General features: G+C 41.7%; 1 protein-coding gene across 1 annotated transcript in view; it reads right to left on the bottom strand.

Moving 5' to 3' along the window:
• Nucleotides 1-26,074, bottom strand: part of HPSE2 (heparanase 2 (inactive)) — a 2,768,318-nt gene that overhangs the window by 999,450 nt on the left and 1,742,794 nt on the right. The window lies entirely within an intron of this gene.

Genomic DNA, 26,074 nt, shown 5'->3' with positions numbered 1-26,074 from the left:
CCAAAGAGCTGTAAAGAAACCAGCCCGCCTGGTTGAAGAATGCTGACACTGTTGCAAGGACATTTTGTCCGGGGTTGGTGTTAAGGGGTTAATGTCTCCTTACGAGACATGACGCCCAGTCACGTGGGTAGCATCACGTGAGGGGGAGGGAACTTTGAGTTCAGTAAAACATGTCATGAATCCCCTTCTATTGACATGCCTTTTTCTAACTGTTTTACGACTGCAAGCCCCCCTTCCTACCTAATTCATGGCAGATCTTGTTTGAAGTCCACAATGCATCTCATGTATCATCTTTTCTTTTTAACATCTGCCACACCCCTTTCCCAAAGACCATCAGTAAACACCACTTAATTTACCACTCCATGGCTGCAATCACATTTGGTGATGTCCACTGTTTTTGAGGGGATATGATTATACTATACGAGCAAGATTAATAATGCTACAAGGGATCTAATAGGAAAGACACCTACAAATAGTTTTTGCTGTTCACAGGGCAGAAATATACAGAAAACATCTGACTTTAAAGAGTGGATGGCCCCTATACCCTAAACCCTAATTCCAGCACCAGATTATTTCATTACTTGCTATATGATGGGGTCCTCTGAGAGATCTATGATTTTTTAAATAATCAATTTATATTTGTTTTCCTAAAAAGGAAAACATGCTTGCCATTTCCTTTTAAAGCAGCATTGTGGCTTGTAATGTGTCTTCCAGCCTTGTTAGCTTTTAAATAATGTAAATGCAAACAATAACCAATACATGATAAAAATGAAAAAAATAGCATAGTGTTGTACAGTGGTTTATCACACATTTATTTTGCACATGCACCCAATTTGAAAATGTGCCAAAACCATTTTACAGGTTAGATTTTGTATGTGAAAGGTTTTGCATTTTTTGACAACTACCTTACCTGAAAGGCACAACTACCTAATGTTGCCATGTCCGCACAAGATAGATGCTATAAATTGACTAAAACTCTCTTCACTAGCCTTCTCGACATATATGCTCTGACCCATTATATATATCCCAGACAAGCCACTCGCATATGGCAAGCGAATAACCCTCCCAACAGACAACGAACAACAGAACTCTACACTGTCCCAATCAACATACACATCACATTTCCAGCCACTGTATCCTATCACCAAGGGTGTGCATGGTTTTCCTGTGGACACCCATCCCTCTGTGCTCTCAACACAGGACACCAAGAAAATAGCCTGCACAGAGAGCTCAGGTTACTACTAGTCTACAAGCATCAACACAACAACAAAGCTATCTTGGATTTTACTTCATTCCTCACTAACTTAACCCACCCTCCTTTCTTTCAGATCTACCAGACTGCCTGACACTTCAGAACATAACAGAACATGAAAATGGCAGTGGTGCACAGTGTGAACCCCGATAACATAATATAATCAAGTGGAATTATATTTTACTGCTGTATTACAAGGGTACACAAGAGTAAACAGTTTAACAGAACGTATTCAATATTTGACGAAAAGGGTCAAAAAAGCATCACACGTATACAAATAGTATCCTTAGTGAGCTTGTTTGGGTTTCACTCAATCACATTTAGGGATTGTGGATAATGAGCCCAAAAGTGTAACTATCAAAGATAATCAGGTAAGGGCGGGGAAAGAGCTAATTTATCTACTCAAATTGTATTGTAAGGCCACCTCATAAGGGTAAAAAATAATGTGTAGGGGATACAACATCTCAAACAAATATTGAAAAGGCGTTTACAAATTCTGAATGCATGTGCCAAAGAAAACAAATGACTACCTTTCAATCAAACACAGCAATATATATGTGTGAGGCTACTGGAGAAAAAAAACAATGATAACATTTGGGAAAGCCGAATCTCTTAAAGATCTGATAGCACCCAGTATGATAGATTGTGGAAATACTTCAGACAATTGGCTTAGGAAATCAAACCATGCAAAGGGTTCTTCAAATGAAATAGCTACAAGATGTGCAAGTGTGCGGAACCTAAGAATATGTTACACTATGGACAGAAATCGAATAGAATTTGGAAAATTAAACATAGAATCAATTGTCTAACCAAGTTTGTGGTATACGCCATAGTTTGTCCTTGTAATCTTATGTATTTAGGATCGATCATCTGCCATTTGAAGTTGCGAATATTGCAACACTATTGGGCTATCCTAAATAAGGATTTGGCATATGCGCTGGCAGTGCATTCTGCAGAAAAACAGTCGCAGGATGCTACCCTAAATGAGGTTCTTTGCACTTGCTCATGTACCAGTGCACAAAGGAGATGGTAACAGAGAATGTAAACCCATCTTTTGGGAGACTGGGAGTAGGTACACTCCTATACTGTAGGTAAATGGGACATGGAATCTCCAGGAACAGCAATAATACTTTAGATTGCTAGCAAGCATAGCTAATAAATCATACAATATGGTCTGCACTAGCGCTTTATACTTATGGTGGTAAGAAGTTGCACTGACACTTTAGTTGTATAATATAGCTGCTAGATTTCTGTCATTTTTGTACTAATATTTATGTACTAGTATGTGAAATTGTGAATGGGTCTGTCTTTTGCCCAATTGGGCTTCATTGAAATGGTACCAAGTTTAGAGGACACATGTGCATTGATACAAATGTGTTTGAACTTAAAGATTCTAAATGCTTTCGGGTGTTTTAGTCAAAACTACATGGTCCATGATGCACTAGCTCTTTATACAAAAAGTAATGGAAGAGGTGTAGCTGCCGTGGCCTTAATAATCTTCAGAAGTAGCAGTTTTGTAACTGCTGCCATGCAGGATGGACTGCATAGAAATCATAATTTTATAATGAAAAATGATATTTTATAATTTCGGCCAGATTTTTTAGAACATTATGAACGCAACAAACAGGAATGTAAAATAAATGCAAACGAATAATGTGAAATGTTGAACTCATATTTATTAGAACATAACCAAGGAGAAATTAGCCAGTAATGACTACTACAATATGGCCGCTCGGCTTAACCATAATATATGGTACTAAGAAAGTCACATGACTGGTTGCATTACAACTTCCTGTTTGAATGCTAGATTAATGGCTGCAGAGCTTTTAACTGCAAAACTAGTCCGACGAAGTCCCCTATTAGGGACATAACGCGTTGCACAGAACAGTGGCTATGGAGCACTGCTACAAGTTTGTAAGTCTATGCTGATTTGTATTATTTTAAATGTTGTTTAATACTGAATAAAAGTTACATTTTAGCACTATTGTGTGGGGCTGAGTGTTTGTGTTTAAAGCTGTATGGTGTTACAGGGTCTAACACAAGGCATTTTTTCACAACATTACAGCTGTGTGTGCATATATACATTCAGTGAAATAACATTGTTAAAGGGACGTTATGGTTAAGTTGTGCTACTAAAAACCTAGCACATTCAGTGCAAAAACTTTGTTAAAGGGATGTTATACTTACTTTGCCCTATCAACAACCTATCCATATTATGGGTGCAAGTAAAACCAAAAAACACCAGAAATTTGCTAGTTATGGTAAGCTAAGCAACCATAACTGGCCCCACCACTGTGCTCTGCTAAGACTAACACCAATGACATCAAAGATGACATCACAAATGTCATTGATGACATCACATCTCTGGCTCCCTCTTTTTGTGTTCAATGACATATCTAGACCAGGCTGTTTTCTTCACTGCCAGTCAGGAAGTAAACATTCTAAAGGTACTACATTTGTAGACTTTACCCTTCTCATATGTTTTTACTCTACATTCCTTACGGTTTTGTCACATCATATGAAACATGTACGTAGGGGAAGAAGCAAGAGTGGAACACAGCAATCATTTCTGTGCATGAAGATAAGCAGTTAGGTTATGAACACTTTCTGGTGATGCTGCTGCTTTTTTGCTCACTTTACTTTTCCTATATATGCCCATATGTATATGTGTTGTGGTCTGTTTATGTTTTTCTGTGGAGTAGTACAGTTATGTAGTAAGTGAGGCATTGTTAGCTACTTATTACATGTTTCGCAGTGCGCAAAATTCTGAAACAAAAGCATTCATCATTTTACCATCCAACATGGCAAGATTTTGAATATTGCACCTCTATGGTGCATGCTGCTGAGAATGCCAACGTTTCTACATGAGTAGAGTCAAGTACTCGAAATAACTCTGTAATGCAATGGTGTTTATAGCAATGCATTACTTAATGATCTATCTATCTCATGATAGTTCTCCCATTGAAGTGTCATAGTTTTCTGACAACATTATAATGATAATCCCTTGTGGAGGTGTTTCTTGAACACTAAATCCACATGCAATGTCATCAGTGATGACATCAATTACATTTGTGATATCATCTTTGATGTCATGGGTGTTAGTCTTAGCAGAGCACAGTGGTGGGGCGAGTTTTGGTTGCTCAGCTTACCATAACTGGCGAATTTCTGGTGTTTTTTTGGTTTTACGTGGACCCATAATATGGATAGGTTGTTGATAGTGCAAAGTAAGTATAACGTCCGTTTAACAAAGTTTTTGCACTGAATGTACTAGGGTTTTCTTAGGGCAACTGAAACATAACGTGCCTTTAGCAACGTTTTTTCACTGAATTTCATAGGTTTTTACCAGGATACCCTTAGTTTGTATAGATGTACCATACAGCATACCAATTGGATGTCTGCATGCCGATGGGCACACTAACCGTGCACTGTGCGTCTGTTCGCGGATAGCAGCTAGCATTCAAACTGCTGAAAAAGGCAGGGGTTCTCTAACATAGTGGCACCATTCAGCAAAGAGAAGTCCCATGTGCAAAGCGCAACATGTATGTGCATTGCAAGGAAAAATGGAGTAGGTCTGAAAACTATGTACTTGTCAAACAAACAGAGCAAAGGCATAGAGTATACACCATAATGGAATGCACCAATAGGCGAAATAACGTCTGCGGCCAACAATATTACTGCACTCCTGCTGTAAATAGAAAAGAAGAAGGAAATGGCAGACTAAGGACTGCAAAGTATTGGGAGCAGAACGTCAATAAAACGCAGTAAGTACACTGAAGTTTCTCCTATAATTGCACAGCTTGTGCAGTGTACAACAGTGAAAAACCATGATCGTTTTTTTGTACGCAGCAATGTAGAGCACCCTGAAATGGCTGGAAGAGAATTTCCCTCTTGACAAAATGAGTAACAATAGTAACGACACTGGTCCGCAGCACAGTCTAAAAAATAAGACAGTTAATATGTATTGCTTCATATACACCTAAGAAATATTTTTATCTTTAATAGGACAGACTGGAAAGGAAAGGAATGCATCACAAGCAGCACCTCTAGCACAACAACATATGGCCACAGGAAATGAAGTAAATGCTTTAAAAAGCAACCTAGACAGCCTGGATGTCAAAATGGAACAATTACAAAACAATTTAGCCGCCTTAAAATATGTTGTACAAGGACATATTATTGAAAACATGAAATATCACTGCCCCACCTTCATGTGTACCCCTTCCCCATTTCCCAGCCCACCATCCCCAATAACATCCCTGTGAGCAGAGACGTTACAATGAGACCTCAATCCTTGACTCAACTCATGACAAACCTGTTGAAATCCCAAATTCCCCTGTGAATGTATCCATTTGTGCTACTCCTTCCCTTTCCTAATAGTGTCTATGTATCTTTGAAATTAAAGGTGTACATGTAAAGTGTTGGTGAGTGTGCGAGTGGCTTTTCCTTTTGTGTTAAAATTGCATGGTGAGTCTGTGGCGCACAGTACTGGCCGAGATGGCTACAGGTAAGCAAAATTGAGGTTTCCAAGGGAGACTGCACCTGCCCGGCGTATGTGCAATCACAATGCAGGTATCCATAGGACTCCAGTACTGGCTGCATATCTGCATCTTCTGATGCACTTTTAATTATTTGTGGGAGGGCACGTCTGTCCGTTCCACAGCTATGCTCTTGCATATGTCATCCTCTGTGTCCTGGTAACACCACCCCTTTTCCCAACCCTACCGATTCAAGCAGTTTGCTGCTGCATTTCAAGCAGTCCTACCACCTAAGTATTTTGCTGTCCAAACCTACCGATTTATGGCTGCAGCAGGCCTTGCTGCCTGAGGCCCAGTGGGAGCAAAGTTAAATGGCCCATTGATTTGATTGATGTGCTGCTTGCCCTTGCATGACCCGTGAAACAGACACACCATCTCTGCACTGAGCACCGTGAGGTAAAGTGTCAAGTTCTCTCCTGCAGTTTGTAGAGTTGGAGAAAGGATTTCACTGCAAGTGTGACAGTCTCTAGTTAGCCTGGAAAATGGTCTCGCTGTGGCTGTTTGGTTACTCGCATACAACTAAATCTAAGGAAAACTAAGTAACCAGGAGAATCTTTGGATCTCAAAGAATATCAGTGGTGCTTTCAAAGGTACTGTGGCCGCGTGGGGCTGCCTGAATAATTATCTTCTTGCTCCACGTAATGAAGCTGTTTTTCTTCTTGTTGAAAGCATTCTTGTATTTCAGAATGTGCTAATCAGCTTGAATGCTGGTGCTACAGCTAATGTCGTACCATCAAGTGACCATACTGCATGCAACGACACCTCAAATCGAAACACAAGGCAGAAGTGTGCAGTGTACCTCCCTTCCAACAATGCAGTAGGTTACTTTCCTCTTCAGCATTCTCTGCATCTGCTCCTGCCAACACCAGGGACACTCCTATAGGGCAGCGGATCCCTAAAGCATCCTTGCAGAACATATGCTGTGCAGCAGACCCTTACCTGTAAAAGCTCATTGTATTGTGCATGCACTGCGACGGGGTACTCTGCAGCGGGGGAGCAACTTGTCATGCATGGCAGTCAGATTACATCTGGACCTGTAACTCAGTATTCTCACAGACCTTGTTATGCCCATAGAACTGCAAAGCCTTTCTATTCTAGATGGAGGCTGTTTGATACCTTGCCCGGAAAACAGCGTTTGCATTATACACATCATTAGTATCACATGATTGGAGATTGTCACGTGTGTTCCACTCTACATTTATTAGCAGTGTTTGGACATCACTCGCTGCTTCTGATTGAACAAACATGGAGTCTTGTAGCTGAGCCTTTGATCTGCGTCCTCGCAACTCTTTGGCTTTTGCTGCCTGTAATATTCCACATGCTAACTCCTGTAGCTGCGTCCCAGAAGACCAACGTGCAGCTTTCCTTGCTGCGTGTAAATATACTACACGCGAACTCCTGTAGCTGCGTCCATGAAGAAACGTGCGGCTTTCCCTGCTGCGTGTATTATTCCACATGCTAACTCCTTTAGCCGCGTTCCAAGTAGACCAATGTGCAGCTTTCCTTACTGTGTGTAAATATTCTACATGCGAACCCCAGTAGCCGTGTCCAAGAAGAAAACATGCGGCTTTCCTTGCTGCGTGTAAGATTCCACAGGCTAACTCCTGTAGCCGCGTCCAAGAAGACCAAAGTGCAGCTTTTCTTGCACACATGAACTCTTGCAGTCCTGGTTGCGTGTACTTTTGCAGCGTGTAAAATCCAAACGCGGTTTCCTGAAACTCCTGCAGTCGCGTGTAAGAAGAATAACGTGCGGCTTTCCTGGCTGCGTGTAGTATTGCCGCATGTAAAATCCACACGCAGTTATTGTGCTACTCTCTAATTGAGTCCTGTCGCCTGTGATGAAACAACAGGTGGATTTCTAACTTATACTTTACTACTCATTATCTTCTGTTCTACATGGGAAAGGAAGTACTGCTGACAACTGTTAATTAAGAAGGCGATTGTGCACGTTACTTTGGACGCTATCCTGTGGTGCACCAACCCGGTATCTAGCGTGACCCTTGTGCCGGTCGGATAAGCTTCCCTTACTAACCTTCCCTCCTTTTTCACTGTTTTCTATATTGGATTGCCTCAGAGACTTGTGTCGGCGCCTTCTCCCGTTATCAGCATCTACAGGTTAGTGTTGTCTCATTTGTTGAACTATTAGTGAGAATGAATGTTGGGACACATCTTCATTATGCCTTATTTTATCCTACGCTGACTTCCAATTGTTCCCACGCCCTTTCCAGTGATTCCTGCCTCTGACTGTTATCTTAGTCAGAGAGTGGTATCATTTGGAAGGTATAATTTGGAAGGTATAATTTGACTTCACTACCTTCAAGCCGTTTGCCTCCTCAAGGATCCGGAAGAACCCTATCAATTGTATCCTTTATGGTTATACCTGTAACCTTTACTGGGCAATATAAGATACGTGGTTGATTTATGACACAACTTCAAAGCGCTTGGGAAGGTTTGGTCCGGGAGCATGACATAACTACTGCCTACTTAGGTGAGGGCTACCCAACATCTTCCTCTCTATGCACTTGCCCTTTCTTATCCCTTTGGGTGGTGCCCCTTCCGTACCCTCCCTTTCCTTCTGTGTCATGTGTTACAAGACCAAGAAAGATACAAAACAACAGAAAAATTATAATAGTTAAAGAAAGGCTCCTTTCAAAGGTCAAAAATGGAATTGCCAATGAAAGGATGCAGGCCGCCGCGCAGCCTATATGCTCTATTGCGCAGCAAATAATGGTGAAAAACATTGCAGTCAGTTCGGGTAGAAGGGCTGGCTGTCAAAAGAGGCTTCTTTTCATGTTTGTTTGCGTTTCGAAGGGTTGAAATGCCCACAGTTCCATTCCCATGCGCAGCATGCTGAGAAGGGCAGGATGTGGCACGTGTGCTTCCCCAACTAACGCAAGAGCCGTGCCTCAGTAAAGCAGGAACAGTCCTTCTTCCCTTTCCACTATTTATTTCCAGCACTCCCTTATTGGGTACTGTTAAATAGTCATACATGTATCCACCAATCACATCAAAGACCTCTGCATCTAACACTATCAGTTCTGTACAACACTCTATATGTACAGTTGAACATTCGGAGTGAAAGTCTTGTGTGATTCACAAGCACCTCGAGTAGAATGTTCTGTGAAACTATCCAAGATTTCTGCATCCAGATTCATCCACATCGGCAACATGACCACAAAGTACAGGTATACATATTTTGTGTACAGTATTTTTACAACTCTATTATAAGTGCCTCTGAGCAGGGTATCTGCCACTGAACCTCAATAACGTACTCAAAAAGCATACTGTCATTTCTCCCATCGCCTACCATCAAGTGCCACTTCAATGGTATGTGCTTTGAACGTTTTCATTTACCCATATCAGCCATTGTAAAATCCAAACAGGAACTCTCTACTTTCCTTCTGACAAAGGTATGAATATCTTTCCGCAATAACGGATCTCCTACAAAATTCGGAAAATTATTGCACAAAAGCAGCACTGAATGCATCCTATCAACAAAAACCAAGTACATACATTGCATGCATAAAACAGGGTGCCTGCCACTTACCTTGCACACTTCACAGAATGTAACATTAGTTAGAAAGGCAAAAAAAGTATGTGTGCATTGACAAAAGTACCAATCGTAAATGTGGATACACACATACAAGAAGTGAATTAATTGCTGTGCTCATGTTAGAAGCATATATGTGCAGAAAAGTACACCTTTCCTAACCTTGTTCTCACCCTTCCACAACTAGGACTAATCCATTTGCAAAGTAAATAGTCCTACTCCAATGCACACACTTGCTAAACGGCACGTCATATGGTATACTTAAAAAAGAACCACGTACCCGCTTACCAACAATGCTGATGCTCCCAAATCCCCAATCATATACAAAGCCATCCAACTAAAGACATACACTAAGGGGGTCATTACAAGGTTGGAGGTATCCATGCCGCTATTTGCGGCATAGCTACCCCTATACCACATACTGGGTCCGGGTTCCCTGAATGGGGAAATACCGTGCCATTCCAACCTTGGAGGACCCGGTATTTCCCCATTCAGGGAACACATCCCCAGTCCCATTGAAGCCCCCATAGGGCTCAATGGGAATGGGGACCATGTTAAGAACGGGCCTGTTAAAAACGGGCCCGTTCTTATCATGCTGGTCCTTTAGCGGGTCCCACTAAAGAACCTTGTAATGTGGCAGTAAGGGGTTGACGGCTCCGGCACCTTTACCGGCACCGTTAACCCCTTACCACGAACCTTGTAATGACCCCCTAAGTCTTCCTGCCAACACACACCCCTACCCTTTTATGTAATTCATTCTCCAAATGCAGTCAGTATGCCATTAACAAACAAATTGTCTTATGGTCTTCTGTAACAGTTGCAGTAACCACCTCTGTCCTAAAAGCCAGTGGTGTGTCAACTCTAAAATGCAACCCAGAGGAAGCCTACTCTCGACAGCCAACACATTAACTGCAATGGTATCATGGAGCTGCACCTCTTACTAAGACAGTGCAGTGTTCTTGTATATTAAGGTACACAATTGCATAAATCCACTGGTATTTGCTTCATGCTTACTAAGTGCACCTCGGCAGTGGCTCAATTTGTGTTATCATCTCACCGGCATTATAGTAACTCTCAAATAGCAATATAGCATTCCCACCGTACACTAACACGCCATTACACAATCACACACCTCTATCTGTATTCCTACCCTCATATCCATCCATGCATGCAGAGATGCACACATATACATCACAAAATGTGCAGACCTACACTTTTCTTTTTTTCTCCAGCAGCTGCTACAGAATGCCTAGCAAAAAAGGAACTCCATAGAAAACAACGCAGAAATAGCCCAGCTCTAGCTAAAAGCATAGAAAGTAGCCATGCACCCCTAGCAGATTTTGTACAGAAAGTTGAAAGGGAACAGCTAATACAGGCACAAAGGAAAACGAAAGCACCTACCAGTAAGGAGAATGTAATGCATCTATCAAAATGTAGAAATGAAAATAAAGGTAGTGAAAGGTACTGAAAAGAGTACAACTGTCACTATTGGTAATGGAGTATGTGCAACTGCTAATTACACCACAAGGAAGCATTCCAAAAAAGTATTTATACAAAAGAAATTCCACCAGAGTCCTTCAGAACCTTATAAGTAGAGGGTAGAAATCACGCTCAACCCTTAAACCTTACAGCATAAAAGCAATCTTGGAAACTGTTGTAGACAGTGCAATGCTATTAAAACAAAAATTCTTTCAATTAAATTTAATGAGAATGAAGCCACTAACAAAATTACTCTGTAAACTACCACCACTACTTAGAAGCAAACGCAATATCAGGATAGATACCATCACAATGTCAGTACAGGTCGTGGATGTACACCACCAGCATAGAGGCATACTTCAATGAGAAATCATACAAACAAGAGCAAAGAAACCAACTTGCCATACATAGCACTGTACAAGGGCATGAAAAGGTACACAATAGCATAATGAAGGAAGAAACACTGCTTTCAGAAATATCCCCAGCAAACTTAGATGCCACTGCCTAAGCTACCAAACCAATGTGGTGCATCTACAAATCGCCTTGCACATCAATTTGTAACGGTCGCCACAACTCTATGAAGTCGTTGCAGCAGTTCCTCAAGCACCATGTAAAAGTCAGCAACAACAGAAAAAAGTAAAATGCTACAAACTGTGAACTCCTGTCCAGTGCGCAAATGCAAAGGAGAACAAGGACATTCGTAAGCCTCCATTTCTGGACCTGCTTGCAAAAGCACTTCCACCATGTCCAAATGTTAGCAACACACCATTGTACTGTAAGAAATCTCGTTTACAAAGTGTAGTGAGCAAAAAGTACTCAGACACAAAACTGCCTAGTCCATTCAAATTTTCCTACACAAGTGGTTTAAATTAGTATGCAAATGTAGCAAGCAATGATGTATTGCAAATGGCACTAATTGTTTAAAACATTTACTAAAACGGCTCACATCAGTTGTGCTTAGAAATAATAGGCCTGCACAGAAATGCTGCACATAATCCTGGAAACAGTTACAGGGGCTCGGGAATAAGGGAGGAATTAGACTACTGTGCTTGAATAGTAAATGCACATTAAATAGACAAGTAAATCCACAGGAAGTGGTAGTGTACTTACTGCAGGTATTGGAAAGCAAAAACATACCCATAAGTGAAATCTTTCAGATTTCCTACATGTGGAAACGTACATGCACTCTCTGCAATCATGTAATTCAGGAAGAAGTCCCTAACAAACGCTTTCTCTATGTGTGTATACCTAACTGTGCTTCCATTCTATTTCAGCAGGTGGTACAAATTGGAAACCATAGCATATTGTGTAGGCCTTCCAATTCCGATAATCGTTCCACCTTACATATACAATCCCATAGGCAATGCATAATATGAATGCTTTCAATGTACAATGAAGATGGGAAAAAAAGTAACTGCAAGCTTACTACCTTCACACACGGACAGGTGTCATTTGGCAACAAAACATTCACACCAATAGCCGTTATGTACCACACAGGCATCACAACCAGGTCAGGTCACTATTCTTCGTACATTAGAAAGCATGTACAATCTTTCAAGAAGTTGTAAAGGAAGTAGAGGCCCGAAAATCTCCTTCCCCAAAGGTACTAAAGTGCGTAAGATGGCCCTGGCACTCACGTATGCACAGCCATTCCACACAGAGTCTACCAACATACACCGTTGATTTGTAACTCACTCCACATATAAATAAAAGATAGGGCCGCAAATGTACATGTATATACTGTGTCAGCTATACATTAATTGCACCATGTATAAGACCAACATGTCTCCATGTATGTAAAATTAAGTTCTACGCAACTGGAGTACTTAGCATCGGAAATGCATGATGAAATGGTAACACGTTGCTGCCGGACTTTGTTTTTGTAGCTGCATGGTGGCCAGAAATGGAAACCTGTCATACCTCGCTATCAACCCCTACCCACTTCCGTTCACATACTATTATACTTCTTCTAACTAAAGCACAACATCTTCAGAGCATTGCCCTGCACCCAAAACCGTTTTAAGTACTGAAAACCAACACATCATATACCGTTCTCAGTCATCTGGCCAATGGGCACAACCCAAACACATAAACCATCCACTGGAATCCTATCCACTTCTATGCACACAGTACTGCAACACTTTGCCCAGTGGATACTCTGCAAGACTATTGACTCCATCACCTCCCGGCATAGAAGGAAAACTGTAGGACGTGCTAACAATCACCACACCCATGCAACCAACAATGTGTACACTGCGCACAAACCACACACACACAAGTCAACTGTGTGAAACCTACATGCAACCAGTGGGCGAACTCTTCGGTCCAAGGCCTCCAGCCATGCACACAAGGCACTAGGGGCGTGGCACACACAACAAAGCAATATCCTCATATCATTTGCAATCCACTCCTATCACCAATGGAGTCTGCCTGCACTCACCGCAGAAGGTAGTCGTCTGTGGAGGAACTCCAGAATCAAGTATTTGTGAGTAGCTGCATACATTGTCCATATTGTAAATGTGTGATGCTAAGGAAATCCTTTCATGTCGCAATATCTTACTGCACTCGCTAAGCAAAGGGTGTGATCAGGGGCAAACCATTGCAAATGCAAATGGTGGCAAGGCACTCCGTAATCGCCAACGCGGGCCATGAAGTACAGCATATGGAAGTGCATGCATTTCAGCTCACCTCTGGTGCTCTAAGAAGTCTACTATGTCCTCCACAACCAATCTGTAAAGGTAACTACCCTACGAAGGATACATATTTAAAAGGGAGTGCGATGGAGCAACATATGCTTATAATAACTTACCCAATTGAGTGAAGGAAAAGAAAATGCACTCCTTATACATATTAGTGCAATGCACATGCCAGTATCACACTGTTCCCGTGCATGGCTGCATTGCAGTGTGGTGGTTGTAGCCAAGTCCTAGTCACTTGGGTGCATGCAGAGGCCCACAGCCTTCGACCATGCATCCAAGAGGCTAGGGATTGGCCACAACCACTACAACGCAATGCAGTCATGTATGGGAACATGTGGCCACTTACCCCAACCCACAAACGTAACACAGCCACCGGCACCCCTACCCAACCCCACAACACAATGGGAATATCTTTATATCATCTCCAATGTACTCCCCATCACCAATGGAGCCTCCCTGCAGTCACCACAGAAGTTACTCGCCTCAGGATTACCCGCAAATTGCTGCACTACTCGCGGACACCGCTTGCACACCACCTTCATCTTCCACCTAAACAAAAATAATATCATACGACCCGCTTATCACGCCCCTACCCTTTCTATCCCCTCTTCCACCCACCAGATACTGCAAACCATGTTTTTCAGCCCCTTTCGGTGCCGCGCTACCCTATGATACAACACAGCGGCGTTTCCCAAAATTGTGACGCACATCACGCTTCCCTCCAGCCAACCACTGGGCGCGTCCAATGTTCACCGACATCACACCACACGCCAGGCCAATTAAACTTTTGACCGCGGAGCAAACAAGGAAATGGGACCGCGGAGCAGATATCACTATTTTTTTGAGACGTACATTTCAGTTGTTTCTAAAAAAAAGTACTGGATGGATTTTCACCAAAATTAGAAAAGCACACGTTTGGAACCAAGCCGCCACTCTTGCCGCAAATTTAGTGAAAATCCGTCCAGCGGTTTGGCTTGGAGGCGTGCGCAAAGTTTTGTCCATTCAGTCTATGAAAAAACTTAACTATAACTTTGCCCCCCCTCGAACCCTCACCAAACATTCCCAGAAAATTCAGAGCCACCCATATATTTTTTTTTTACAAAGTTTTATGCCAATTCGTCCAGGCGGAGTGAAGTTATAAGCCGGCCAAAAAGTGGTCTTCCTAGGAGATGAGCAACTCAAAGCTGTGAAAGTGCAGCTAATGCTGTATATTTATTTAATTTCCAAAAATTGGAATAAGCCAGCTGAAAAAAAATCTTCTCAAGTCTTCATATTAAAATCGTGGTGAATGAAATAAATAGCACCTTCATGGAATATCGCCATGCGTTCCATCCGGAACTCAGACTTCTTCAGGCGGATTAAACATTGAACAAACATGCTTCATTTCATAAAGTTTTGAAAACTGGCACTTCCTGTTCTCAATGCTATCATGTAATTCATCTGATCTCTCATTTACTACATGTTATACAGTTCCGCCATTTTGGACTAGTGTCCATAAGTATACAGAGTATGGCTTATAAGGCTACATTCCTTCAACTGAAATGTCAATATACATGCTAAAATAGCATTATATCAAGTAAATTTACTCTCTGTGCCTATTCAGAGTAACAACAAAATTCGAAGCAATAAAGTGCTAGTACATTAATAAATATATATTGCAGCTGGATTACTAGATCTGAATCAATAGGTCCAGTTCCTAGCTGTATCTTAATTCACATGCAGGTGCATAAATGGAAGCGGAAGCAGTGTGAGCATCATAAATAATCCAATTAGCATAAGTGATAGGCTACTGCCTAAACAAATCATATTCAAGTCATATGATTAGCAATGACTGAGACCCATGTTCATGTTTAGCAACATGCTAAGGTTCATGCAATAACACTCTCATAAACTATGAATACAAACAATAAAATACAGAATTACCACATTATCTAAAGATCAAAACACAATTGTGTGTCCTTAAAGAGATGTTCAAGTGTAGCTCTATGGTTATCCAGAAATCTACAAAACCATAAGTGCTGCACTGGATACATATAAATCTGTAGCAGATACACTAACTTGACACCTGAAAGCTAGTAGCAGAATGAGAAGTATACAATAGCAAGAGTCCATATGCATATGCAAGATTGTAACATCTATATATTGAGTCATGCTACATGAATATATAACAAATACTTGGCAGTGCAAAGGGAACAAATAACGTTCAAAGAGCACAATATTTTCCAAAAGGGGAACAGAAAGTCATGACAGTACGAAATGCTGTTAGGTCTAATTGCTGTGCAAATAGCAAGTGCAAAACATGCACAATGCAAAAAATGCTAAATAGTGCAAAAAAATTCAATATACAGTTTTTGACTGCTAGTCCCAGTTTGTGGCCGGTGTACCCTATGAAAGTGTGGTCATCTTGATGTATTTTCGCCATCTGTGAAACATAAAAGCTAAGATCAGGTCTATGTAGCCTCTCCTCTTCCTTGCCAGTATGAGGGGGTGGATAAAATGTTGGTAACACAATATTTGGCGATAAATGAACATCTGATACAATTTTTGGCAGAAAAGAAGTTTTAACTCTATGAACATCCTTGTCCTTGTAGAAGGTTGTACATGCCAGTTTACTAGACAGAGCCCTCAACTGACTCACCCTGCGGGCAGATGTTAATGCTGCTAACAAAATGGTCTTAAACGTTAGTAGTCTTAGTGGACATGAATGGAGCTGTTCAAAAGGAGTGCACATTAGAAATTTCAAGACAAGATTCAGGTCCCAAATTGGCACTCGAAAAGGTGTAGGAGGGAACACGTTAGGGAGCCCTTTAAGAAATTGTATGATCAACGGCATCTTGAAATTTGATACCTCTTCCGATGTGCGCTTGAATATTGAATACCTTTTGATAGTTCCAATCTGGAGCCCCAGATTTGCCAAATGGAACAAAAAGGACAACACGATAGGTGTATTGCACTGAAAAGGGTCTATACTGAAAAGGGTCCACATCCTTTTCCCTCTACCAGTTGCAGAATCTATTCCAATGGCAACGGTACAAGGACTTAGTTGCTGGCCTTCTGGCCGAAAGCAACATCTCCATTACGTCAGACCGTAGGTCCCAATCCTTATATCTCAACCTCCCAGAAACCATGTATGTAGGTGGAGTGTCTTGATCTCTGCAAGGAGAACCCAACCCTCCTCTCGCGAGAGAAGGCCAAAGGGCAAAGATCTCTTGAAGGACTTCCTGAGCTAGGTCCCACTCTTCTGAGACTACACTCTCTCTACTCAAAGCGCCCACCGCCGTGTTCTCCTCTCAAGCTATGTGAACTACTGATTGGGAGATTCCTTCTTGAATTGCCCAGAACCAGAGCTGCATTGCCACTCTGCACAGTGGTAGTGACCCTAAACCTCCTCTCCTGTTGAGGTAGTACATACCCACTTTGTTGTCCATCATTATCAGGACATTCTTTCCCTGTACAAAGGGCAGAAAGCCCTTCAGCGCTAGTCTGATTGCACTCACCCCCAAAAGGTTGATGTGTAGTTTGGACTCTGATGGGGACCAATGACTGCTGACTGTCCGACTGTTGGTGTGGGCTCCCCACCCTGTGAGTGAGGCGTCTGTAACTACTGTTATCTCCGGCCATGGTTGCCAGAATGATTCTCCCTTCAGAATATTGCTCTTGCAGGCCCACCAAAGGAGATCCTGTGCGACCCTGCTTGGAACCTGAAGCAGGTCGGATATCTTGCCCGAGAACTGAGACAACTGTGTCCTGAAAGCCATTGGAGAGATGCCATTCTCAGGTGAGCCTCTGGCACCAGGGAAACGCAGGATGCCATGAGGCCGAGCAACCTCAAGAAATCAAAGGCCGGGTGATGCTCGGCACTCTGGAATTTGGTGACCATCTGCTGAATGTGTTGAGCCCTCACGTCAGGTGGCAAGGCTTTTCCCAAGGATGCATCCAGGACTGCTCCGATGAATTGGGAGACTTTGAGATGGTATCATGTGGGACTTCTTGAAATTGAGGTAGAGCGGCAAGTTATCCTCAGATGTTCCAGGGCCTGTTCGGGTGAACGCGCCCTGAATAGCCAATGGTCCATGTAGGGGTAGATGTGAATTCCCCCTCTCCTTTGACACACTGCCACCACTACCATTAACTTGGTGAAAACCCTTGGGCGGAGGTCAGCCCGAATGGCAGAACCCAAAACTGATAATGAGAACCGCCAACGGCAAACCTCAGGTACTTTCTGTGCTTATGATGGATAGGCACATGAAAGTAAGCATCCTGAAGGTCCAATGACACTATTCAATCCTGGAGCTGGAGGGCCTGAATGATCTGAGAAAGAGTGACCATCTTGAACTTGTCCTTGGTGAGGAACTTGTTCAAGCATCTCAAGTCCAAGATGGGTCTCAATCATCCGTCCTTTTTGGGAATTAGGAAATAAGGAGAGTACCACCATTTGTTCCTCTGCGTTACAGGTACTGGCCCTATAGCACCTTTCTCTAGCAGGCTCAACATTTCCTGCACAAGGTATGGATCCCGAACTATGAATGAGTGGCTCCCCTGTGCATGATCCTGAGGCCTTTTTAGAAAGGTAATGCAAAGGTAACGCTGGACTACAGTTTCCAACGCCCACGCATCTGAAGTAATTCCCCACCATTCTTGCACATGCTGAGAGAGTCTGCGTCCCACCAGGGTTTTGTGGGTTAAGGCCTCAGAGAGGTTATGAGGCAGCTGAAGCAGCGGCTGATGGTAAAGTAGCAGTGCTTGGGTGGAATTAGCACTCATCCCTCATCCACCATGAGGATATCTTTTTAGCCCCTTTGACTAGCCAGACCTCTTGGTCTAACGACTGAGGAATAGAAAGAAAAGGACCTACCCCACTGATCCACTGTGGTGAGATGGTCGTGGCTGTCTAATAGCGGCACTAAGCGACTTGGCTGCTGCCTTTGAGGTCTGCAGATTCTCCAAGCTTTCATAGCCTTGCTGCCAAACAGCTGAGTGCCGTCAAAGGGCATGTTGAGGAGTCTGAACTGCACGCCCCGTGCAAAACCAGACTTCCTCAACCACACAAACCTGTGTATTACTGTGCCCGCCGCCATGGCTCTGCTGATGCTGTCAGCATAGTCCAGACCTGACTGAAGAGACCCACACAAAGCCTTCTTTCTGTCTCTTACAATATTCAGGAATCCATCTCTTTCTTCTCCTTCGGTAATATGCCCAGCCGCCATGGCTTTACAGACCCACAGGGGGAATGTAAACTTTGCTAAAGCACAACTGTAATTTTCAGATTTTAGAGCCATGCTCCTGGCAGAAAATACTTTCCTTGCCCAAGCGTCAAAACGCTTATCGTCCCTGTCTCATGGGATGGTTCGGTATGCCGTCTGTTTCGATGTAAATGTTGCTGCCTGAACTACTAGGCTCTCTGGTGTTGGATGTTGTGATAAGTAGTCTGGCGCACTACTTGATGGCCTGTACTTCTTGGTGAGGTTCTTATTCACTGCTGGACTTGTTTCAGGAGCCTCCCAATTCGACTTTACCCTTTTTTTGTAGGATGATATGAAACAGAAGTACAGGATCCTTCTGTGGACCTTTGTCAAGTATAACTGTAAGGTTGTCTTTCTCTAAAGGAGGAGCAGGCCTATCCCATACCAAAAAGTCTATTACTCTGGTCATAAGCTGACTACAAGAGGCATCTGCATGATCTGCCGGGTCTGGCTTGCCAAACTCAAGCTCTGGTGACGTGTCTATATGACTTGCAGACGAAAGGTTTTCAAATAAATACTTAAGCCTGGGCTCTTCTGAAATAAAGGCCAAACACGGTTTCCCTTTGACAGTTCAGTTCCTGTTCATGATGCAGGTGCTGGAGCTGGTGGAGGATACTTCAGTACTGGGACAGAAGGTACGTTTATGTTCATTTATTTTTTATTTAAATATGTGTATGGATGCGTGTATGCTTGTGTCATGAGATAGTGTATGGTGATGGGTACTTGTGTGAATGACAGAGTGCTTGCAATGCTGTGTGAAGGTGTGTGTGTTTGTCTGTGTTGCTGATTTTGGCGAGTGGTGGGCAGAGGAGAGTTGTACAAGAAATGCATTTATGAAATGCCTTTGTTGTACAATCCCCCTACCTATCTGCCAACATCAGCAATACATCTGAGGCGCTGTGGAGCCCTGGGGACAGAGATGGTATTTTTTTACTCGACATCTATCATAGACGTCCAGTACAAATTACCATGCTTTACCAATCGGCCCCCCAGCACCTTGTACACACACATAATCACTTTGATTGTGTGTGTGCACGTGTTAGGCGCTGCAAGGCACAGGGAACAGCACCAATTGCAAACTGTTTGGCTTTTCATCCAATTTATTTTAAAGTGTGCTCTAAAATGCAACATGTTAACCCATTATTTAAAAATATTTAAAAAACATACTCCCCTTGATTGGTCGCTGTGGCATATCTGGGCGAAATATTTATGCCCCTCCACTCAAAAAAATCAGCAGCCATCACTGGCCCTGGAACTGTGTGCAGGGAGTGGGATGCGGGGAGCTCAGTGACTGTGGTGGGAACAGGATGGTGGGAGCCATGGGATACTGGTGGGAGCAGGGGGGGAGAGCCCAGGGACTTTGGTGTGAGCAGGGTGGGGAGAGCCCAAGGTCTGTGGTGGGGTGGAGAGAGCACTGGGACTGGGCTAGGAGTGGGATGAGGGAGCCCAGAGACTGTGATGGGAGCAGGTGGGGGAGCCCAGGGACTATACTAGGAGTAGGGTACAGTGACAGTGCATAGCCATCTCGATTTTGCTCTCGGGGGTCCAAGCCAAAAATGTTTGAAGACCACTGCCTTAAATGCAAAGTGTTTTCATTGAATTTCCAGGGTTTTGTTATATCATCTTTTTTTGGGGCTGCTGGCCATGGCCTTTAGCCATATTTATCGACGCCAGACCATAGTTTCTTTCTGCACCACTGGCCATGGCCTTCGGCCGTGCCAAATGTATACTTAAAATTAGTAATGGACCACTAGCCATGGCCTTCGGGTTCCATGTTTTTTGCTGAAACCTTTTGCCCGAAAAATCGAATTTGAATTTTTATTATTTTTATTTGGGGGGGGTTCCCTTTTATTTAGTCCCTATCCTCCCAGCCCTCTACCCCTTATATGCTCGTACCCACCCACTCCCCCATATTTTTTAGGAGTTTTTTTTGGCCAAAGTTTTCAGCAAAAAACAGGCGATGAATGAACGTTGTACTGGCCTTCAACCATGGCCACTGTTTATTTAAAAACACAAAGCCACAAGCCATGGCTCTCTTCGGCTGTGTCCTTTGCATATTTGAAATTAGTAATGGGCCAATAGTCATGGTCTTTGTTATGCTCACTGTATATTTTATAACACAAACTGACCACTAGTCATGGGCTTCGGCCGTGCCCACTTTTTGTTTTCCAATGCTACCAGGCCTTCAGCCGTTTAAAACATTACCGAGCCAGTGGTCATGTAAAAAATATCTTTTTGTTTTTTTATAACTTTTTCCCCATAACCACGGCTATGATAGCTATGTACTACATATAGCTGTGATTATGTGTAGTCATCAAATAGCCGCGATTATCGGGAAAAAGTGCTATAAGGTAGTCGCCCCCAAGTCACCCAGCTACCTTGCAGAGAAACTCAGCATCTCCGGCGGACAGAGCACCACCAGAAGCGAGATACATCCAGACTGGAAATCCACTGCTGCAAATAGGAAAGGACTAGAAAACAAGCCTTCTCTGCCTACTCCTCAAGACCATGGAAACTCCTCACCATCAGTATCACACTTGCCCTGTGCTGCTACAATTCTGAAAAGAACTCAAGACCCACCTCTTCAAGGAATCTCTCCTCCTCAACAACTAGGCCATCCCATCGCCCCTTGCGCCGCCTGACCCGCTAGATGCCGCCTCCAACCCGGTACAGCTGTGCCCCTATGTGCTGCCCCCGCTGTATATCTGTTGTGTTGTTATCTCTGAAAAGAGCTCTGTTATGCATTGGTACTGTTGTATACCTCTGTAAAGTGCTCTGTGATGCATCTGTATTGTTTAATACCTCTGCAAAGCGCTGCATTGCTTCCTGAACCTAGGTCCATGCTCAATAAATACAATAATAATAATAATGATAATAATAATAATAATAATAGTAATAATAATAATAATAATAATAATAATGGCAAGGTCACCCACTCCCACTAACTCATATTTGCCTCCACAGCCCCATCACATGACCTCTCAAACACTTGCTGTTCTGTGTGACGCACTTTCAATTCCGATCGAGTTTTCTCTATTAGCCACAGTTATTCTTCGGAATATTCCCAGCTACAGGAAAACATTTGTGCTGAAAACTTGGTCCTGAGCCCACCTCCAACTCCCAAATTTCACATGGTGACCTCTCCGCCCCCGCACTCTCCACCTCTAAACTGATGCCATTTCACTGTTTTTCTGCCTCCAAATGCCATTTTTCTGCTTTTTGTTTTCTTATATTCGTGGCTATAGCCACAGCTATCTCTCACATCGGAAGAATACAAAGGATGGCGGATTTTTCATTTCTGAAAAGCTTCTCTGCCGCAATGCACCATGGGAACACTATTTTTGCGGCAGTAGAGGGCGCCCCCTTCTCTGTCAAATATAAAAAAAGGATCGCAAGTCAATGCTTTGTGCCCAAGTTGTTTTGGGACCTGGTCAAAATCCGTCCAGCCGTTATCGCTATGCGCTGTAGCAAAAATGTCTATGGAAAAATGAATGGGGAGTAGGCTGAAAGTGATATTTGTGTTTTCTTAATGTTTTCATCTTTTATCAAATCTTTCCCAAAATGTCCAAATTTCAGCAAAAAATGCTGCACGAGTCAAAAGTTATTAGCAATTAATTATTTCGATTTCCGATGGAACTCACGACTCACCTTAACTATAAGGCAGTGACTGCTGCACCTATAATGTATATAACAGATTTAGGTAAGATGCTACACATTTTTCAAATTTAAATCCTCCAAAAAGTAGGGAAAGTAAAACGTCACCATGACACTGTGTCACCATACACACATGATACAGTGATATTCAATATAATACAGTGGATTTTGATGTATGGATATTTTCACACTTTGAGTCTTGAGGTTAACATAAAAAATCGGAAATTATTATATTTAGTAGAAATAGGAAAAAGAGTAATTTCAAATGGGTAATGGGTCAACATAAAACGGGACAGATTACAAATAATTAGGAATGTTTTTGATCAAAAATTAAATTGTCTGTCTTGTAATAAAAAAACAATATATATATGCCTCTAATATATTTCAATTTTAGAACAGCTTTAGTTGTAATCTTGGATGCCTGTTTTAACGTTATATGAGATTAAGAAGATATTACCGATTCTGACATGTGGCATGCATGTAATTTCTAATACAAATATGTCCTGTATATAAGTTTTAGAAAGCAAGATCTTAAAATAAATTCCTTTGACTGGGTAAATCCGTAAGTGTTGAATTTATTTGATTAGAGACAAGACCATATAGAATAGGCAAAAGGATGGAAGAAGCAACTAGCTATTCAATGGTTAATATCCTTGAATGAAGCAGCAATTTTATTTTGAAAGAATTTCCAAGGAATTATACCAAATCTAATTTGTGCCACCTTACTACTGAATTAGCTGATGCTAAGCAATGAACCCCGAGAGATGCTTTTATACATCTTCATGAAATCCAATTCTGAACATAATGCATTGAATTACAGAGGTGAGGCCAGCCATTCAAAACTACCTTTGATTTTCAGATGTACAAAAGCATCACTCGGGTTCATTCCTTAGCATCAGGTTTGCCTTATGTTCTGAATTGGATTTCATAAAGATGTTCAAAATGTAAAGCTTTTAAATATTTTAAATGCAAAGGAAACAGGGATTTAAGATATATCATATCCAGAAATGAGGACATTATTTTTAAAAATGTAGGTTTGGGACTTTATTTATGTTCGAATAAACAGGTGCTTGGAATGGCCTTGACAAAAATGATAAGCTGTGCAGACTTTGTAATATAGAAATTGAAAGCCATGAACATATATATTGTTAGATCTATTGAACTAACGTAACTAAGAGAGACTTAGTTTAGATATATGTAGTAGATAATAGACATTATGAAATAATGAATGAACTGTACATTATTCAAAGAAATGCATTATATATTGCTCTTTTAGATATTAGTTTGAAGTTGATGAAAAGTTATCAAAATATTGTTATCAAAATATTGATGTATGCAATTTACATTGTTATCAAAATATTGATGGCGTATGCAATTTATAATGCACCGGTATGGTTGATTTAAACTGCCAACATCTTATGTATATGCATCTCATGTATATGCAACAAAATAAAAATATAGCATATTGAAATCAACGGAGGTGGTGAAATACATTATTTTGGAATATAAGTTAACACATTATACGGTAGTAGTACAGCATGGGAATTGTTCATTAGAAAGTGATTGGAGATTAAAGACAAGAAGTGGTTATGAAAACGTGTTCCATCTCAACCACCCAAATAAAGATCTAATAGATAAATGCAACAACTTCGTAACAAGATAGGATGCCTGATTCATATGACATGAAGAATTGACTACTTTTAGTGGCAGAGCACAACAATAGTGTCCGACTGTACTAAAATGCAAGTCAAAGATCCCAAAGACCCCAATCAGCGCTGACGCAAAGCATGAAACTGCATTGTAACAATAATGTATTGTATTGTATTTGTTGAAGTTTTTGCTATGTCTCTGAACTAGCTTCAAGGAGCCGTGCAGTGCTATACAGATAACTTTTTATTGTATCAGGATGATCTTTATCACGAGGTGCTAACATAGAACAATATTTAACATTAAGCTGATATCTGATTACAGACACCAACATGTAATGGGTGGGGACGAGGTATGTTAATTACCTCAGCTGGATGTCCAACTGTACTGGTGTGTTTTACATCATAGCAGTTTGTAGGCTCATGAAGAAAAAGTGATTTAGCCAGAAAGTCACCATTGTGTTTCTTTGTGTAAATGGAGGTACCTACAGTCATTTCATGACACCCTACATCATCAATCACACAAAACCATTGTTTATGGAAAAATCGACACGCCTCCAATTGAAACAACACAATGGCCTTAGAGTCCTGTAGCTGTGTGCACAAACAACTGGGACCCGATTTGTCCAGTGACATATCAGACTTTATAGTGGTGTACTTACAATGCCAACTTCCCATCCTGATCATATCTTATCCAATCTACTTTCTTCCTGGTTATTAAGATGCTACATAGTTGTCTAGTTTTCCAAACAAGTTTCACGTTGCACGCTACCATTTAGCTTATTTTGATCTAGAAGAGGACTACTACACAAATATACTGACCACAAGATTCCTACATTGAAAAAATAATGTCAGATTGTCCTAAAATGTCAGAATTCACTGCGGTTTATAATGTTCGGAAATAATTCTAACAACATTGTGTGTTATAAAAATGCAGCACCTTTGAACTCCCCACTAGGAATACACTGTGCTTTATTTTTATTTGTTGGGGTTATGTTTTCCAACCTATGATGATTTACTGAATGGAATCAAAGGGCTATTCACAGACTGACAGTCACTTAGGATTGAGAAAAAGGAAGCAGAGTAAATGGAGCATTCACACTCTCGTCATTGCATCTGTTTACATCTGTGCTTTCTCATGAAAGACCATATGTACAGTTCCTCTAGCTAATCAACATTATTTAAAATTCTGGGTCACCTCTTCTCTCTGTAATCTTTAATGAGAACACTATTTCACGCTTTTCTAATAAACTAGGTTATGTTATCCAATATTTATACTGCGCCCATCAGTATGAAAGAATGCTTCATTTCGGCGCTGCTTTTTGACTCCATTCCTTAGGACCCAGCCAGAGTTCTGCTTTTTCTGGGAATGCTTCTAAACCCAGTGTAGATGAGCTCTCAGAAGGTGAATCTCTAAGACTCCAAGTGCCACTGTCACACACACACTGCCAAGCACTGCAAATCTCAGCAGCTCTGAGATTAACCCACACCTACACTATGGCACCCCCTGCTGTTCAACAAAACGAGCTCGTGGGAAACAAAACACACTCGAGGCTCTGTCCCCCTCTGAATCTCTTTGCTGATAGTTTCATACTACAACAAAATAAAGTCAATGACGACAATTTACACCAAAGATCGAGTATGTGTGTTTCATGTTGTGAAGTTATTACAAATCATCATCATCATCAATCTGAAATGTTTAGTCCTCATCTGAAGCTCGAGAAAGAGAATGTGTTTAATGACACGGTAAAGTGTGAAAATCACTGCTAAATTCTATCCTTTAAAGTTGTTCATGATAAAACGTTGTTAAACAGCTACAGCATAATTCCCTTGGGAACTATAACTTTTATGTTAAAGTTGAAAAGACAGATGTCCAGGGACTCTTACAAAACCGATTCCCTGCCAAGACTTTCCAGACAAGTGAACATTTAATTGTCAGAACGTAAACTGACTAGCCAAAAGTTCAGTGTTTCCCATTAGCATCTCTCTAATGGCCTTCCATAAATACCTTTCCAT

The sequence above is a fragment of the Ambystoma mexicanum genome, chromosome 8, assembly GCF_040938575.1.
Source record: "Ambystoma mexicanum isolate Mex_15411 chromosome 8, UKY_AmexF1_1, whole genome shotgun sequence".
In the NCBI taxonomy this organism is placed as follows: Eukaryota; Metazoa; Chordata; class Amphibia; order Caudata; family Ambystomatidae; genus Ambystoma; species Ambystoma mexicanum.
This window is presented reverse-complemented; position numbering and strand designations above follow the sequence as displayed.